Genomic DNA, 16,225 nt, shown 5'->3' with positions numbered 1-16,225 from the left:
GTCAGTCAATGAGAGAGAGAGTCAGACAGTTAGTCAGTCTGTCAGTCTGTCAGTCAGAGAGAGAGAGAATGAGAGTCAGTCAATCAGTCTTTCAGTGAGACAGAGTCAGAGAGTCAGTGAGTGAGAGCGAGAGTGAGAGAGAGAGTCAGTGAGAGAGAGAGAGACAGACAGTTAGTCAGTCTGTCAGTCAGTCAGTGAGAGAGTAAGGCTGTCAGTCAGCCAGAGAGAGAGAGTGAGAGTCAGTCAGTCAGTCTTTCAGTGAGAGAGTGAGAGAGTCAGTCAATCAGTGAGAGAGTGTCAGTCAGTGAGTCAGTCAGTGAGAGTCAGTCAGTCAATCAGTGAGAGTCAGTCAGTGAGTCAATCAGTCAGTGAGAGAGTCAGTCAGAGAGAGAGAGGGAGAGAGAGAGAGTGAAAGAGTCAGTAAGTCAGTCAGTGAGAAAATCAGTCAGTCAGTGAGAGAGTGAGAGAGTAAGTCAGTCAGTGAGAGAGGGATTGGGAGAATGAGTGAGTCAGTCAGTCAGTGAGAGAGTCAGTCAGAGAGTCAGTCAGTCAGTTAGTTAGTCAGTGAGAGAGAGAGAGAGTCAGAGAGTCCGTCAGTGAGAGCGAGAGAGTCAGAGTCAGTCAGTGAGAGAGAGTCAGAGAGAGTCAGTCAGTGAGAGAGAGAGTCAGTCAGTGAGAGAAAGTAAGAGAGTCAGTCAATGAGAGAGAGTAAGAGTCAGTCAATGAGAGAGAGAGTCAGACAGTTAGTCAGTCAGTCAGTCAGTGAGAGAGTCAGTCTGTCAGTCAGTCAGAGAGAGCAAGAGTCAATCAATAAGTCTTTCAGGGAGACAGAGTCAGAGAGTCAGTCAGTGAGAGATAGAGTCAGTGAGAGAGAGAGAGAGAGAGAGAGAGAGACAGAGTCAGACAGTTAGTCAGTCAGTGAGAGAGTGTCAGTCAGGGAGTCAATCAGTCAGTGAGAGAGTCAGTCAATCAGAGAGAGAGAGTGAGAGAGTCACTCAATCAGTGAGGGAATCAGTCAGTCAGTGAGAGAGTAAGTCAGTCAGTGAGAGAGAGAGAGTCAGAGAGTCAGTCAGTGAGAGTTAGAGAGTGAGAGAGTCAGTCAGTGAGAGAGAGAGTCAGTCAGTGAGAGAAAGTACGAGAGTCAGTCAGTGAGCGATAGAGTTAGTCAGTGAGAGAGAGTCAGAGAGTCAGTCAGTGAGAGAGAGTCCGAGAGTCAGTCAGTGACAGAGAAAGTCAGACAGTTAGTCAGTCTGTCAGTCAGTCAGTGAGAGAATCAGTCAGTGAAAGAGAGAGAGAGTGAGAGAGTCCGTCAGTCAGTTAGTGAGTCAGTGAGAGAATCAGTCAGTCAGTCAGTGGGAGAGAGAGTGAGAGAGTCAGTCAGTCAGAGAGACAGTGATAGTTAGTCAGTCAGTGAGAGAGTAAGAGAGTCAGTCAGGTTGTGCGAGAAAGATTGAGAGATTCCGTCAGTCAGGGAGAGAGAGAGTGAGAATCAGTCAGTCAGTGAGAGAGTCATTCAGTCAGTGAGACAGAGTGAGAGAGTCAGTCAGTGAGAGAGAGAGAAAGTCAGTAAGTGAGAGAGAGTAAGAGAGTCAGTCAATGAAAGAGAGTCAGACAGTTAGTCAGTCAGAGAGAGAGAGTGAGAGTCAGTCAATCAGTCTTTCAGTGAGACAGAGTCAGAGAGTCAGTCAGTGAGAGAGAGAGTCAGTCAGTGAAAGAGAGAGAGAGCGAGAGAGACAAACAGTTAGTCAGTCTGTCAGTCAGTCAGTCAGTGAGAGAGTCAGGCTGCCAGTCAGCCAGAGAGAGAGAGTGAGGCAGTCAGTCAGTCTTTCGGTGAGAGAGTCAGTCAGTGAGAGAGTGTCAGTCAGTGAGTCAGTCAGTCCGTCAGTGTGAGTCAGTCAGTGAGTCAATCAGTCAGTGAGAGAGTCAGTCAGTCAGAAGGAGAGAGAGTGAGAGAGTCAGTCAGTCAGTCAGTGAGAGAATAAGTCAGTCAGTGAGAGAGTGAGTAAGTCAGTCAGTGAGAGAGGGATTTGGAGAATGAGTGAGTCAGTCAGTCAGTGAGAGAGTCAGTCAGTCAGTTAGTTAGTCAGTCAGTGAGACAGAGTGAGAGAGTCAGTCAGTCAGTGAGAGAATCAGTCAGTCAGTGAGAGAGTGAGTAAGTCAGTCAGTGAGAGAGGGATTTGGAGAATGAGTGAGTCAGTCAGTCAGTGAGAGAGTCAGTCAGTCAGTTAGTTAGTCAGTCAGTGAGACAGAGTGAGAGAGTCAGTCAGTCAGTGGGAGAGAGTCCGTCAGTGAGAGACAGAGAGAGAGTCAGAGAGTCAGTCAGTGAGAGAGAGAGTCCGTCAGTGAGAGAGAGAGAGTCAGAGTCAGTTAGTGAGAGAGAGTCAGAGAGTGAGAGAGTCAGTCAGTGAGAGAGAGAGAGAGTCAGAGAGTCAGTCAGTGAGAGAGAGATAGACAGTGAGAGAGTGGGATACCTGGGCTGGACTCTCTGGGTCACAGAACGGAGCAGCGTCAAAAATAAGATATGTGGAGCATAACTTAATAATCTCCATGCGACTTGGAGTCTCATTGAAACTAGCACCAGGCAAACCAGTAATTTTGCTCAAGAACCGTAGAAGATACAAATACCACTACACCTGGGAAGAAGTGTTGTGCTGTCATATACAGTGGGAAAACGAAGGTACATTTAGACAAGGGCAGTCCACAAGGAATAAAGAGCATAGTCAGAGACAAGTATAACATGAACGACTGAGGGAACCGACAACAGGCAAAACAATGAAGTACAGGAAGCAAGTATGAACGCAAATTAGTAGGATAAGCGAGAGAGTGGTAACAACCGCCCCTGTTGGCAGACATCCAACCATATTTCAAGAGAACCTTAATAAGGATCCACAGCAGGAGGTACAATGAAAGAAACACAACTAGAAGGGAACTCACAACTAGATGAGGAATCATCAAAAGATAAATAAAACACATGATGGGATGAAAACGATGTAAACATGCAAAAGCCTTGTGAACCCCAAAACGTGTGCCTCTTTGAGAAATGTGATGAAATTGGTGTTTATAGATAGTATAGAGGTTACAACGGGTAGAAAAGTGGACCGGCATGGCTGGGCTGCTTTTCTGTCTTTACTCTCTGTGCCATTTATGAACTGAAAGTAAAGGTCACACTGTCGGAATACATTGTCACTTTCAGCAAGTGCAGTCCGCGGTCCCTAATGTGAAACCTGACCACGCTACAAAGAACAAACAAAGAAGAGTGGGAGGGGTGCAAACATGGAGCGCACGCTCCTAATTAGTAACCTGATCCACGATGAGGGAGGTATGCAGCTGGCAACCTGCGCAGCGCTGCTCGCTCCTGAGAGCAAAACGCTGTGGGAGTGAACATTTGAAGAAGAGGTGGGACATGCACTTGCCATTGGCCATTTGTGTGCTTTCATTATTGAAAGACACACGCAAAGGCCAATCAGATGTGTGGGAGGAGTACGACCCAAATGGAGAATTTTTGAGCCCTCACAAGAAGCTTACCATGGAGCAAAGCATGTGGGCTGCGCTAGGCTCGACCTAAAAAGGAGAGTGGCGCACAGGGCCTCTAACATGAGGCTCTTTTAAGCCGCAGAGACCACCACCTACTGGGGCTTATCTTTGTGTTATGGTCCCCCACAGCAGAATTGCGGAGGCCTGTGGGAGGCCCCCACCTGTTTCTCAACCACTGTGCCAGGGGCATCCTGGCACACTCCTGGTAGGGGAAAGAAGCCCCCTTGGCTGCTGAGGGTCGTTGGGGGGCCAACAACCCCTATTGTTGGCACAAGTAAGTCCTCCACAGTGTGATTGCTGATACCTCATAGGAAGCCCGCCCCCTTTCTCACCCACTCTGCACAGGGAGCCCCTGACACACTACTGGTTGGGGAATGAAGTCTCCTTGGCTGCTGAGGGTCGTTGGGAGCAAAGAACCTTGTTAGACGGACCGGGAGGGTCGGCCGAGGATAAGGGGAGAGGTCTCCGGGGAGAGCCGTCTCCAGCGATCGTACAGACAAGTAACTTCCCCCCCACAGACGGACACCACACCAGGATAAGGTTCAACGATACTTTATCAGCGATTCTTTAAGTACGGTAAAATGGTACAAGGAGGTCTGGACTCAGGGGTCCCCTCGGTTCTGGTCTCTGGATTGGGAAAAGGGTAGCGGGACAGTCTTGTTACCAATAGATGAAAATAGCTCTCAATCCTCGAGCTCGGCGTTCTAGATGATCGGGCCGCGGCGGAGCCAGCAGGTCCCGAGATGGATGAAGGAAGCGACGGTCCGCGGCGGAGCCAGCAGGTCCCGATGAAGGTGGTGGTTACAAACGGTCCGCGGCCACGCCAGCAGGTCCCGACGACGATGAAGGTTACGAAGGTTACGGCAGCGCCAGCAGGCAAGACGATGGTTCGCAAGGCAGGGCTACGGCAGCGCCAGTAGTCCGTCAAGGATGAGTTCTTCACTGCGTCTCTCGACTCCAGGATACAACTGCCCTCCTGCTCTGGAGCTGCCCCAGTTATAGGGCTGGTGCCCTTTGATGTCCGGACCCTCGCACTTGGAGGTCGGGGGGTCCGGGATGAAGGAGTCCAGACACCCAGCAGGGGGGTGGAGCCAGCGCCCGGGGAGGTTGTGGGCGAGCGGCACCTGGCGGGGGAGAGCCATCGACACCTCTTTCTCCCATTGACCTGCCAAGTAGTCCGCTCACCTCCTGGGTGGATGGTGGTGCCGGGATGTCTGAGGCCTGGCCAGGCCCAGGGTTGGGGTCGATCGGGGGCCATGCGGCCTCGTGGCGGAGTGTCCAAGATGGCGCCCAGGCTGGGCGCGCGGGCCAGTAGTGGATCGGGCCCACGAGGTCGATATGTTCAGAGGCAAGGGTCCCGGAGGGGACGGAAAACGTGAAGTGGTGGTGTGTGACACTTGAGGGACCGGGCTCGGGCCTGGTCGGGCAGAGGGGGAGCGGCCCTTCACGTGGCCTGTCCAACATGCGTCCCCCCCAGCTGAAGGCGGGGAGAGTCACCCATCCTCTTGGGGACTCTCCTCGTCGAGGCGGAAAAACCGGGACAGGCCGTCCGCGTTGGCGTGATCTGGCCCAGGCCGGTGTTCAACAGTGAAGTCCATCCCTTGTAGGGAGATGGACCAACGTAGTAGTTTTGGGTTCTCCCCCCGCATCTGCATCAGCCACTGCAGGGGTCGATGGTCGGTCTGCACCCGGAAGTGTGTGCCAAAGAGGTAGGGCCGGAGCTTTTTGAGGGCCCATACCATGGCGAAGGCCTCCCTCTCGATGGTGCTCCAGCGTTGTTCTCGAGGTAGGAGTCGCCTGCTGATGAAGGCCACTGGCTGATCAAGGCCTTCAGTGTTCAATTGAGACAGGACCGCCCCAATGCCGTGGTCGGAGGCATCCGTCTGGACGACGAATTCCCGGCTGTAGTCGGGGGCCTGGAGCACAGGGGCGGAGCACATGGCGGCCTTCAGTTGTTCGAAGGCTGTTTGACAATCTGGGGTCCAGTTGACCTTCTTGGGTTGATTTTTGGACGTGAGCTCTGTGAGGGGCCCCACTATGGTACCATAGTCTTTCACGAACCGTCTGTAATAGCCCGTGAGTCCCAGAAAGGCGCGTACCTCGGTCTGGGTGATGGGGGGCTGCCAGGACTGGATGGCGGCAATCTTGAGCTGCAGAGGGGCCACCAGGCCGCTTCCCACCTGGTGTCCGAGGTAGGTTACGGACCCCTGACCAATTTGGCATTTGCTGGCCTTGATCGTGAGGCCAGCTCGCTGAAGGGCCTGTAGCACCGCTCGGAGGTGGTGGAGGTGGTCGGACCAATGGTGGCTGTACACAGCGATGTCGTCTAGGTAGGCGGCGCTGAATCCTTCGAGCCCGGCCAAGACCTGGTTGACGAGCCGCTGAAATGTTGCTGGGGCATTCTTCATGCCGAAGGGCATGACCTTGAAATGATAATGGCCATCAGGAGTGGAAAATGCAGATCGCTCTTGGGCCCGGGGTGTGAGGCCGATCTGCCAGTAGCCCGCCGTCAAGTCGAAAATGCTGAGGTAGCGGGCAGCTCCCATGCGGTCGATTAGTTCATCCGCCCGGGGGATGGGATGTGCGTCTGTTCTGGTGACCGCATTCAAGCCCCGGTAGTCGACGCAGAACCGGAGTTCCGGTGTGGTGCCGGGAGTGGCTGCTTTGGGGACCAGTACTACTGGGCTGGCCCAGGGGCTGTCTGAGGGCTCAATGACCCCGAGTGTGAGCATTTTGGTTACTTCTTCCTGGATGCAGGCCCGTACCCGATCTGGTACGCGGTAGGCCCGGTGGCGGATAGGGGGGCTGTCCCCCGTGTCCATGTCGTGCACACACCAGGAAGTGACACCTGGGGTGAGGGAAAACAGGCCGGCGAACTGCAACAGAAGGTCTCGACATTCTTGGCGTTGTTCCAGGGTGAGGGCCTCCGAGAGTCGGACCCCATCCACGGAGCCATCTTTCTCCCGAGTCCGTAGGAGGTCAGGGAGGGGTTCGGAGTCTTCTTCGGCTCCATTGTCTGTGGCCATCAGGAGGCTGAGTTCGGAACGCACAAAGTGGGGTTTCAGCCTATTAGCGTGGAGGACTCGGAGGGGGTTCCGTGAAGATTCCATGTCGATGAGATAGGTGACAGGACCCTTGCGCTCGACTACTTTGAAGGGCCCCGTCCACTTGTCTTGCAGGGCGCAGGGTTCGGTGGGGGACATCACCCATACCTGTTGTCCAGGTTCAAATTCGATGGAGGAGGCATTTTGGTCATACCACTTTTTCATGTCCTCTTGACTGGCCTCCAAGTTTGCTTTGGCCAGCTCTCTGAACCGGCGGGTCTGGTTGCGGAGTGTTAGGAGGTATTTGAAGACATCTGGAGGGTTCTTTAGAGGGGGCATTTCCCAGCCTTCCTTGACGAGACTGAGAGGCCCCCGTACGGGATGTCCATACAATAATTCAAACGGGCTGAAGCCGAGGGACTTCTGGGGGACCTCTCGATATGCGAAGAGGAGGCACGGCAGCAGCACATCCCACTGGCGACGGAGGGGCTCTTCCAACCCCCCAATCATCCCTTTGAGCGTGCGGTTGAACCGCTCAACGAGTCCGTTTCCTTGAGGGTGATAGGGGGTCGTGAATCGGTAGGTGACCCCACACTGTTGCCAGAGGGACTTCATATATTTGGAAATAAAGTTCGTGCCTCTGTCGCTGACGACTTCTCGGGGGAAGCCCACACGGGAGAAGATCCCCATCAGGGCCCGGCCGACCACCGGGGCTGTCACAGTTCGCAGGGGAACAGCCTCGGGGTAGCGGGTGGCGTGGTCCACCAGTACCAGGATGAACCGATGTCCTTGTTTTGTACGGGGGTCCAGGGGCCCCACAATGTCTATCCCGACCCTCTCGAACGGGGTGGTGACCACGGGAAATGGTTGCAGGGGGGCTTTCAGTTTGCGGCCGCTCTTTCCACTGGCTTGGCACGTGGGGCAAGATCGGCAATGCTGGAGTACATCATTCCTCATTTTGGGCCAGAAGAAGTGGGTCACTAGGCGGCTGTAGGTTTTATCCTGACCCAGGTGTCCAGCCAGGGGGACATCGTGGGCCAGGTTTAGCAAGAAGTCTCTAAAACGGAGGGGCACCACTAGCACTCGGCTGGCCCCCAACTCCGCGATCCTTTGTTCACTGTATAGCAGATCATTGTCCCAGTAGATCCAATGTGTTCCGGAGGTATCCCCTGCGCTCTGGGCGAGGGCTTGTTGGCGGAGTCCCTCGAGGGAGGGACAGGTCTTTTGCTCTTGGCGAAACTGCTCCTGTGTGGGCCCCCCCTCTTGATGCCACTGGTCGAGGCCAGCGAGGTCCGGAGGTTGAGCTGGTTCTGGGGGGACGGCACGGTCGGTGTCTTCGACTGGGGCGACCGGGGGAGGAGGCGCCGGCCATTCGGGTTCCTCTTGTCGGGGATTGGCACGGGCGGCCATGGACCGGGTGGTGACGCACGCCCAGTCCGGGATGCCTAACATCCCCAGGTGTTCTCTTCGTTCTACGGCTGCCCACGGAGAGCTTTCAAGGTCATTTCCCAGGAGACAGTCTACGGGAGCATCATCTCGGACCGTCACTTTCAACATGCCGGAGACCCCTCCCCATTCGAAAGGGACGCAGGCCATCCGACACAGACTTTCCGAGTTATCGGCTGAGCGGACAGGGCAGAGAATGTTTGGTATGAACTGTTCTGGGGTCACCAGGTGACAGCGGACGGCTGTTACACTGGCCCCGGTGTCACGGAGGGCTTCGGCCTGGCGTTCATTGATGCTCACCCATTGGCTGTACTTCCGGGTGTTAGCGGGTAGGGGGACCCGCGGGACCATGTCTTTCCCCCCTAAGCATGCTAAAGCCATGGCGGCTGGCTCCCATTCTGGATGCTCTTGCTCATATTCTTCCTGCTCCTCGGAGATCTGTTCTTCCCCCAGGGCAGCAGCGGCCACTTGGCGGGGTCTTGGGCTCTGGTACTGTGGGCAATTTGGGTCGTTTGCATAGTGGCCGACTCGTTGGCATCGGTGACACGTGACATTGGCTCTGTACCCCGGTCGCGCCGGGGTGCTGCCCCGGTTGGCCGGGGGGGTGGTGCTGGTAGCGGGGGCGACCGGGGCGTTGTCTCGTCCTCGCCCTTGGCCCCCTCCTCCTCCTCGGGGACGGTGCTGACCGTTGTTGTTCCGGTTCTGTTCATAGGATCCATTTCGGCCCACTCTGGTGATTTCCCACCGGTCAGCCTCGGCTGCGAGCTGCCTTGGATCAGTCAATTTGCTGTCGAGGAGGTGCTGCCGGAGCTCAATGAAGCAATTGTTTGATAGATGCTCCCACACCATGAGATTGAAGAGTTGTTCGTAAGTTGTGACATTGCTTCCTTTGATCCAGCCCTCGAAGGCTCGGCTAAAATAGTTCACGTAATCCACCCAAGTTGTACCCGGGATGCGGGTGCAGTCTCGGAACCTCTGACGGTACATCTCGGGTGTGAGCCCATAGCGGGTGAGGAGGGCAGCTTTCATGTGGTCATAGGAGGTCATCTGATGGTCCGGGAGCTGTAGCAGGGCATCGCGGCCCTCATTGAGGAATCTCCCCCATAGACCGGCTCCCCAGTCGCTTCGATCGATCCGGTGGGCGGTCATAGCGATTTCGTAGGCCTTGAACCATTGCTGGATGTCGTCCTCCCGGAAGTATTCTCGAACGACATCCTTGGGGATGTGTACCTTTTTCTCTGTTGTCCCTGGGTTGCGGGGTTGCTCGGGCACCCCTAATTCTTTGTTCTGCTTGCGTAAGTCTATCTCAGCTAGTTTGCGCTCGTGTTCATACGCCAGTTTCTTTTCCTCGAGCTCCCTTTGTCTCTGTTTTTCCTCTCTTTCTTCTCGGAGACGCAGGTGCTCTAAGCTCAGTTTTTGTTCGGCCAACTTAAGTTCAACATCCATTTTGAGCCGGGCCATTTCTAGTTCATGTAGTCGTGTTTTTTCTCGTTCCTGGATCTCGTCTTGCGAGAGACCCGTTCTTCGCTCCTCGGGGGCCGTGGTGTTTTTTTCTACTGCTGCGATGTTTTGGTCGGTGGTTCCAACGGCCCCGGTTTCTGCCCAGGACTCTAGGGCATGCTTGAAATCGTCTTTGGTACTTAGACCGGTGGTAGCGATACCTAGTTCGATGCAGAATTGTTTTAGTTCACGATGGCTGTACTCGTCCAATTTCTCCATCTGAAATTTCTCGGTGGATCCGCTTTCTTTGGTTGTCATCGTGATTTCGTCGTGGGGTGAGCTACTCTCTGTACGATTATGCGGTGATTCGGATCGCGCCGCTGGCCACCAATGTTAGACGGACCGGGAGGGTCGGCCGAGGATAAGGGGAGAGGTCTCCGGGGAGAGCCGTCTCCAGCGATCGTACAGACAAGTAACTTCCCCCCCACAGACGGACACCACACCAGGATAAGGTTCAACGATACTTTATCAGCGATTCTTTAAGTACGGTAAAATGGTACAAGGAGGTCTGGACTCAGGGGTCCCCTCGGTTCTGGTCTCTGGATTGGGAAAAGGGTAGCGGGACAGTCTTGTTACCAATAGATGAAAATAGCTCTCAATCCTCGAGCTCGGCGTTCTAGATGATCGGGCCGCGGCGGAGCCAGCAGGTCCCGAGATGGATGAAGGAAGCGACGGTCCGCGGCGGAGCCAGCAGGTCCCGATGAAGGTGGTGGTTACAAACGGTCCGCGGCCACGCCAGCAGGTCCCGACGACGATGAAGGTTACGAAGGTTACGGCAGCGCCAGCAGGCAAGACGATGGTTCGCAAGGCAGGGCTACGGCAGCGCCAGTAGTCCGTCAAGGATGAGTTCTTCACTGCGTCTCTCGACTCCAGGATACAACTGCCCTCCTGCTCTGGAGCTGCCCCAGTTATAGGGCTGGTGCCCTTTGATGTCCGGACCCTCGCACTTGGAGGTCGGGGGGTCCGGGATGAAGGAGTCCAGACACCCAGCAGGGGGGTGGAGCCAGCGCCCGGGGAGGTTGTGGGCGAGCGGCACCTGGCGGGGGAGAGCCATCGACACCTCTTTCTCCCATTGACCTGCCAAGTAGTCCGCTCACCTCCTGGGTGGATGGTGGTGCCGGGATGTCTGAGGCCTGGCCAGGCCCAGGGTTGGGGTCGATCGGGGGCCATGCGGCCTCGTGGCGGAGTGTCCAAGATGGCGCCCAGGCTGGGCGCGCGGGCCAGTAGTGGATCGGGCCCACGAGGTCGATATGTTCAGAGGCAAGGGTCCCGGAGGGGACGGAAAACGTGAAGTGGTGGTGTGTGACACTTGAGGGACCGGGCTCGGGCCTGGTCGGGCAGAGGGGGAGCGGCCCTTCACGTGGCCTGTCCAACAAACCTCTATTGTTGTTACTTGTAATTCCCCCACAGCGGGATGGCTGAGACCTCATCGGAGGCCCCACCCATTTCTCAACCACTCTGCAAAGGGCCTCCTGGCACACTACTGGTTACTTGATAAAGCCCCCTTGGCTGCTGAGGGTCGTTTGAGGTCAAGAACCGCTATTGTTGCCACAAGTCCCCCACAGTGGGATTGCAGAGACCTTGTCTCTGGTCCCGCCCCCTGTCTCAATCACTCAGCAAAGGGGTCTCCTGGTGCACCACTGGTTGGGGATGAAGTCCCCTTGGCTGCTGAGAGTCGTTGGGGGTCAAGAACCGCTATTGTTGCCACAAGTAAATCTCCCACATTGGGATTGCTGAGACCTTGTCAGAGTTCCTGCCCCCTTTCTAACCACTCTGCAAAGGCACCTTCCAACACACTACTGATTGGAGAACAAGTCCCCATGGCTGCTGAGGGTCATTGGGGGAAAAGAACCCCTACTGTTACCACAAGTAAGTCCCCCACAGCGGGATTCCTGAGACCTCACCGAACTAAAAAATTACCGCCCCATTTCGCTTCTTCCATTCCCGGCCAAAGTCATCGAGAAAGCCGTCAACAACCAGCTCGCCGCCTTCCTCGAAGCCAACAAATCCCTCGACCCCTCACAATCTGGCTTCCGAGCAAAACATAGTACCGAGACCGCCCTCATCGCAGCAACAGATGACATTCGAACTCTACTGGACAATGGAGACACAGTCGCCCTCATCCTCCTCGACCTCTCTGCAGCATTCGACACAGTCTGCCACAGCACCCTTCTACAACGCCTCAATAACATCGGAATCCAAGGAAAAGCACTGGAATGGATCACCTCGTTCCTCACCGGTAGAACCCAGAGAGTCCGCCTTCCTCCATTCAAGTCCGAGGCCTCTGAAGTCATCTGCGGCGTACCTCAAGGATCCTCACTCAGTCCCACCCTCTTCAACATATACATGAGCCCCCTCGCGGCCATCGCACGCCAACACAACCTCAACATCATCTCTTATGCGGACGACACTCAACTGATCCTTTCACTCACCAATGACCCCGGCGCCGCCAAAGCTAACCTGCACGAAGGAATGAAAGAAGTCGCCGAATGGATGAAACAAAGCCGTCTGAAACTGAACTCAGACAAAACAGAAGTCCTCATCCTAGGCACATCCCCCTCTGCTTGGGACGACTCCTGGTGGCCGGAAGCCCTCGGAAAAGCACCCATCCCGACAGACCACGCACGGAACCTTGGCGTCATTCTGGACTCTTCACTCTCAATGAACAAACAAGTCAACGCCGTATCCTCTTCCTGCTTCAACATTCTTCGCATGCTCAGAAAAACATTTCGCTGGATCCCCTCCGAAACTAGGAAAACAGTCACCCACGCCCTGGTCACGAGCCGACTGGACTACGGAAACACCCTCTACGCAGGTACCACCGCCAAACTCCAGAAGAAACTCCAACGAATCCAAAACGCCTCAGCCAGGCTCATACTAGACATCCCACGCAACGAACACATCTCTGGCCACCTTAAAGACCTCCACTGGCTACCCGTCAATAAGAGGATCACTTTCCGACTGCTCACCCACGCACACAAATCACTTTACGACATCGGACCAGACTGCCTCAACTCTCGACTGTCCTTCTACACCCCCTCCCGCCAACTACGCTCTTCCGACCAAGCCCTCGCCACTATACCTCGCATCAACAAGACCACCATGGGAGGCAGATCCTTTTCTTACCTGGCTGCTAAAACATGGAACTCACTCCCCGCTTACCTCCGCCTCACCCAGAACCACCTAGCGTTCAGAAAGCAGCTTAAAACGTGGATATTTGACAAATAATCCTCCTCCTCCTCCTAAGCGCCTTGAAACCCTCTGGGTATGTAGTGCGCTATACAAATTTTATGACTTGACTTGACTTGACTTTCTCAACCACTCTGAAAAGGGGCCTCCTGGCACACTACTGGTTGGGGATAAAGTTTCCTTGGCTACTTAGGGTCTTTGAGGGCCCAGTACCCCTATTTTTGCCACAAGTAAGTCCCCCACAGCGTGAATGAATGCTGAGACCTTTTCTGAGGCCCGCCTGCTTTCTGAACCACTCTGCAAAGGCACCTCCTGACACACCACTGATTGGGAAACGAAGTCCCCATGGCTGCTGAGGATCATTGGGAAAAAGAACCCCTATTGTTGCCACAAGTAAGTGCCCAACTGCGGGATTCCTGAGACCTCAAAGGAGGCCCTGCCCCCTTTCTCAACTACTCTGAAAGGGGCCTCCTGGCACACTACTGGTTGGGGATGAAGTCCCCTTGGCTACTGAGGGTCGTTGGGGGCCCAGAACCCCTATTTTTGCCACAAGCAAGTCCCCCACAGCGTGATTGCTGAAACCTCGTCTGAGGCCCTGCCCCCTTTCTGAACCACTTTGCAAAGGCACCTTCCGACACACTACTGATTGGGGAATGAAGTCCCCATGGCTGCTGAGTGTCATAGGGGGAAAATAACCCCTACTGTTGCCACAAGTAAGTCCCCCACAGCTGGATTCCTGGGACCTCATTGGAGGACCCACCCCTTTCTTAACCACTCTGCAAAGGGGCCTCCTAAAGCACTACTGGTTGGGGATGAAGTCCCCCTGGCTCCTGAGGGTCATTGGGGGCCAAGAACCTGTATTGTTGCCACAGTGTGATGATTGAGACTTCATCGGAGGCCTCTCCCCCTTTCTCAGCCCCTCTGCAAAGGGCTTCCTGTCAAACTACTAGATGGGAGAAAAAGTCGCCTTGGCTGCTGAGGGTTGTTGTGGGCCAAGGACTCCTATTCCTGCCACAAGTAAGTCCCCCACATCGTGATTTCAGCAATCACGATGTCTGAGGCCCGCCCCCTTTCTGAACCGCTCTGCGAAGAGGCCTCCTAACACACTACTGGTTGGGGGAGGAAGTCCCCTTGGCTGCTGAGGGTCGTTGGGGGCCAAGAACCTCTATTGTTGCCACCTGTAAGTCCCCCACAATGTGATGGCTGAGACTTCATTGGAGGCCCCTCCCCCTTTCTTAACCACTCTGCAAAGGGCTTCCTGTCAAACTACTATATGGGGGATAAAGTCCCCTTGGCTGCTGAGGGTTTTTGTGGGCCAATAACCCCTATTCTTGCCACAAGTAAGTCCCCCACATCGTGATTGATAAGACCTCGTCTGAGGCCCACCCCCTTTCTGAACCACTCTGCAAAGGCACCTCCTGACACACTACTGATTGGTGAACAAAGTCCCCTTGGCTGCTGAGGGTCGTTTGGGATCAAGAACCGCTTTTTTGCCACAAGTAAGTCCCCCACAGCAGGATTGCTGAGACCTTGTCTATGGCACCGCCCACTTTTTCAATCATTCAGCAAAAGGGTCTCCTGGCGCAGCACTGATTGGGGGATGAAGTCCCCTTGGCTGCTGAGGGTCGTTGGGGTTAAGTGCATGTACTTCTCCCCTAAACATGTTGACAATGGTGTATACCGGATTGGCATATTTAGGTTACCCATAAGACCCTTGTAAAGTGGTATACCACATACCCAGAGCCTGTATTCTAAATGCTACTAGTGGACCTGCAGCAATGGTTGGGCCACCCACACAAGCAGCCTTTAAAACTGGTCTCAGGTCTGCCATTGCAGGGCCTGTGTCTGCAGTTTTCTTCCACTTCAATATGGCTTTGAAAACCACTTGCCAAGCCTTAACCTTCCCTTTTATTACACATAAGTCGCTCCTAAAATAGGCCCTAAGTGACCCTAAGGGCAGGGTGCTCTGTAATTTAAAGGCAGGTCATGTACATTTAAGTTTTACATGTCTTGGCAGTGGCAAACAGCTACATTCATTTTTCACTGCTGTAAGGCCTACTACCCCACACAGGCTACCTCTTTAGTGGTACAGTTGGGTTTGACATTACCAGCTGCTGTTTTGAAAATTTTGGGGTGGATCGTCAAGTGAGGGCTGAGGAAAAGGCGGGTCACAAAATGCTTTTTCTCCATGTTAATTTATATAGGAATTTTTTGACATCGCTACAGCCTGAACTGCTGGAAGGAATTACACCAAATTTGGCAAAAAGTTAGATCTTGGTCCAGAAAGAACTCTTTTAGTTAAATGGTGTAAATCCGTTAAGTAGTTCCTGAGAAATGTAAAGACTTCTTAGATGTACATCTGTGGCAGCAGTGGATTCACAAACCATCCCAACCTTGTGCCTGAGATATTATTGGCTGCCAACACTTCAAACCAGGAAGTGTTGGCAGCCATCTTGTGACTCGGTTGAACCGAGTCAAAGAAAAAACGTTTAAAAAAAAAGAAAAGGAGGCAGGGTAGAAATACCCATATGCCCTAGGCCTGTTCAGGGGGTACAACAGGGAACCCCACGCTCAAAGAAAAGCCTTTTTGAAATAAATAATTCAGCTTGAGTCGCGTTGTATCCTCAAATCTGACCGAACCCACCCAAAAAACGAAGCACGGGCTCCCATGCTTTGTTTAATAAGCCCCCGGGTGGCCAGTTCCTGGGGACAATTACTAATAATAATGCGGGGGCCCGCGTGGGCCCCTGCAGTCCCGGGGACCACCACCCCCCTCCCTGCGGCTAACTGATTGAAATGCAGGGGGACCACGCTCCCCCGAACTGCCCTGTGGATCACCACCTCCCCATGGCTATATCTAAAATAATGCGTAGGGGGCTCCAGCCCCCGCAGCCCCTGGGAGTGCCATCTCCCCAGAGCTATATCTAAAATAATGAATGGGGGGATCCAGTCCCCCCGCGCAGCCCCAGGGACCACCACCCCCCCGGCACCCACCCAGGAACAGCTCCAGCAATGTCCTAGGGTGCTCACCCCCGGGACATTGCAGTTTGTTATGGCTTGGCTGTGCCTGTCAAGCCATAGCAAACTCTAGTCAGCTTCATGGAAGCGAGAGCATGGAAAATGCTCTCGCCTCCATGAAGCAGAACAGAATTGCTTTTGGACAGAGGGAGCTGCATGTTAGCAGCTCCCTCTGTCCAAAAGCAATGCCGGCTCCCACAGGAATGCGGGAGCCAGCAGGGACCGTGGGGGTCTTGAGGCTTCCCCCACGGTCCCCAACAAGATGCCATGCCCCGGGGGATGGGGTCCCCGGGGCAATATCGGCCTGGGGAGGGGGCCGCGCTGGCCCCCCTCTCCATTAAAAAAAAAAGGTGAAGGCCTGGCCCTGGGGCATGGGTCCCCGGGGCATGGGTCCCCGGGGCCAGAATTAGCGTCAGGAGAGGGGGTCACGCTTCCCCCTTTTTTTATTTAAAAAAGGGGTTAGGCTACATGGGATGGTGTCCCCAGGGCCAAAA

General features: G+C 54.5%; 1 protein-coding gene across 1 annotated transcript in view; it reads right to left on the bottom strand.

The window, feature by feature from the left end:
• FA2H (fatty acid 2-hydroxylase) overlaps positions 1-16,225 on the bottom strand; it is an 824,473-nt gene that overhangs the window by 145,922 nt on the left and 662,326 nt on the right. The gene's annotated exons all lie outside the window — the stretch shown is intronic.

The sequence above is a fragment of the Lissotriton vulgaris genome, chromosome 12 (genome assembly GCF_964263255.1).
Source record: "Lissotriton vulgaris chromosome 12, aLisVul1.2, whole genome shotgun sequence".
In the NCBI taxonomy this organism is placed as follows: domain Eukaryota; kingdom Metazoa; phylum Chordata; class Amphibia; order Caudata; family Salamandridae; genus Lissotriton; species Lissotriton vulgaris.
This window is presented reverse-complemented; position numbering and strand designations above follow the sequence as displayed.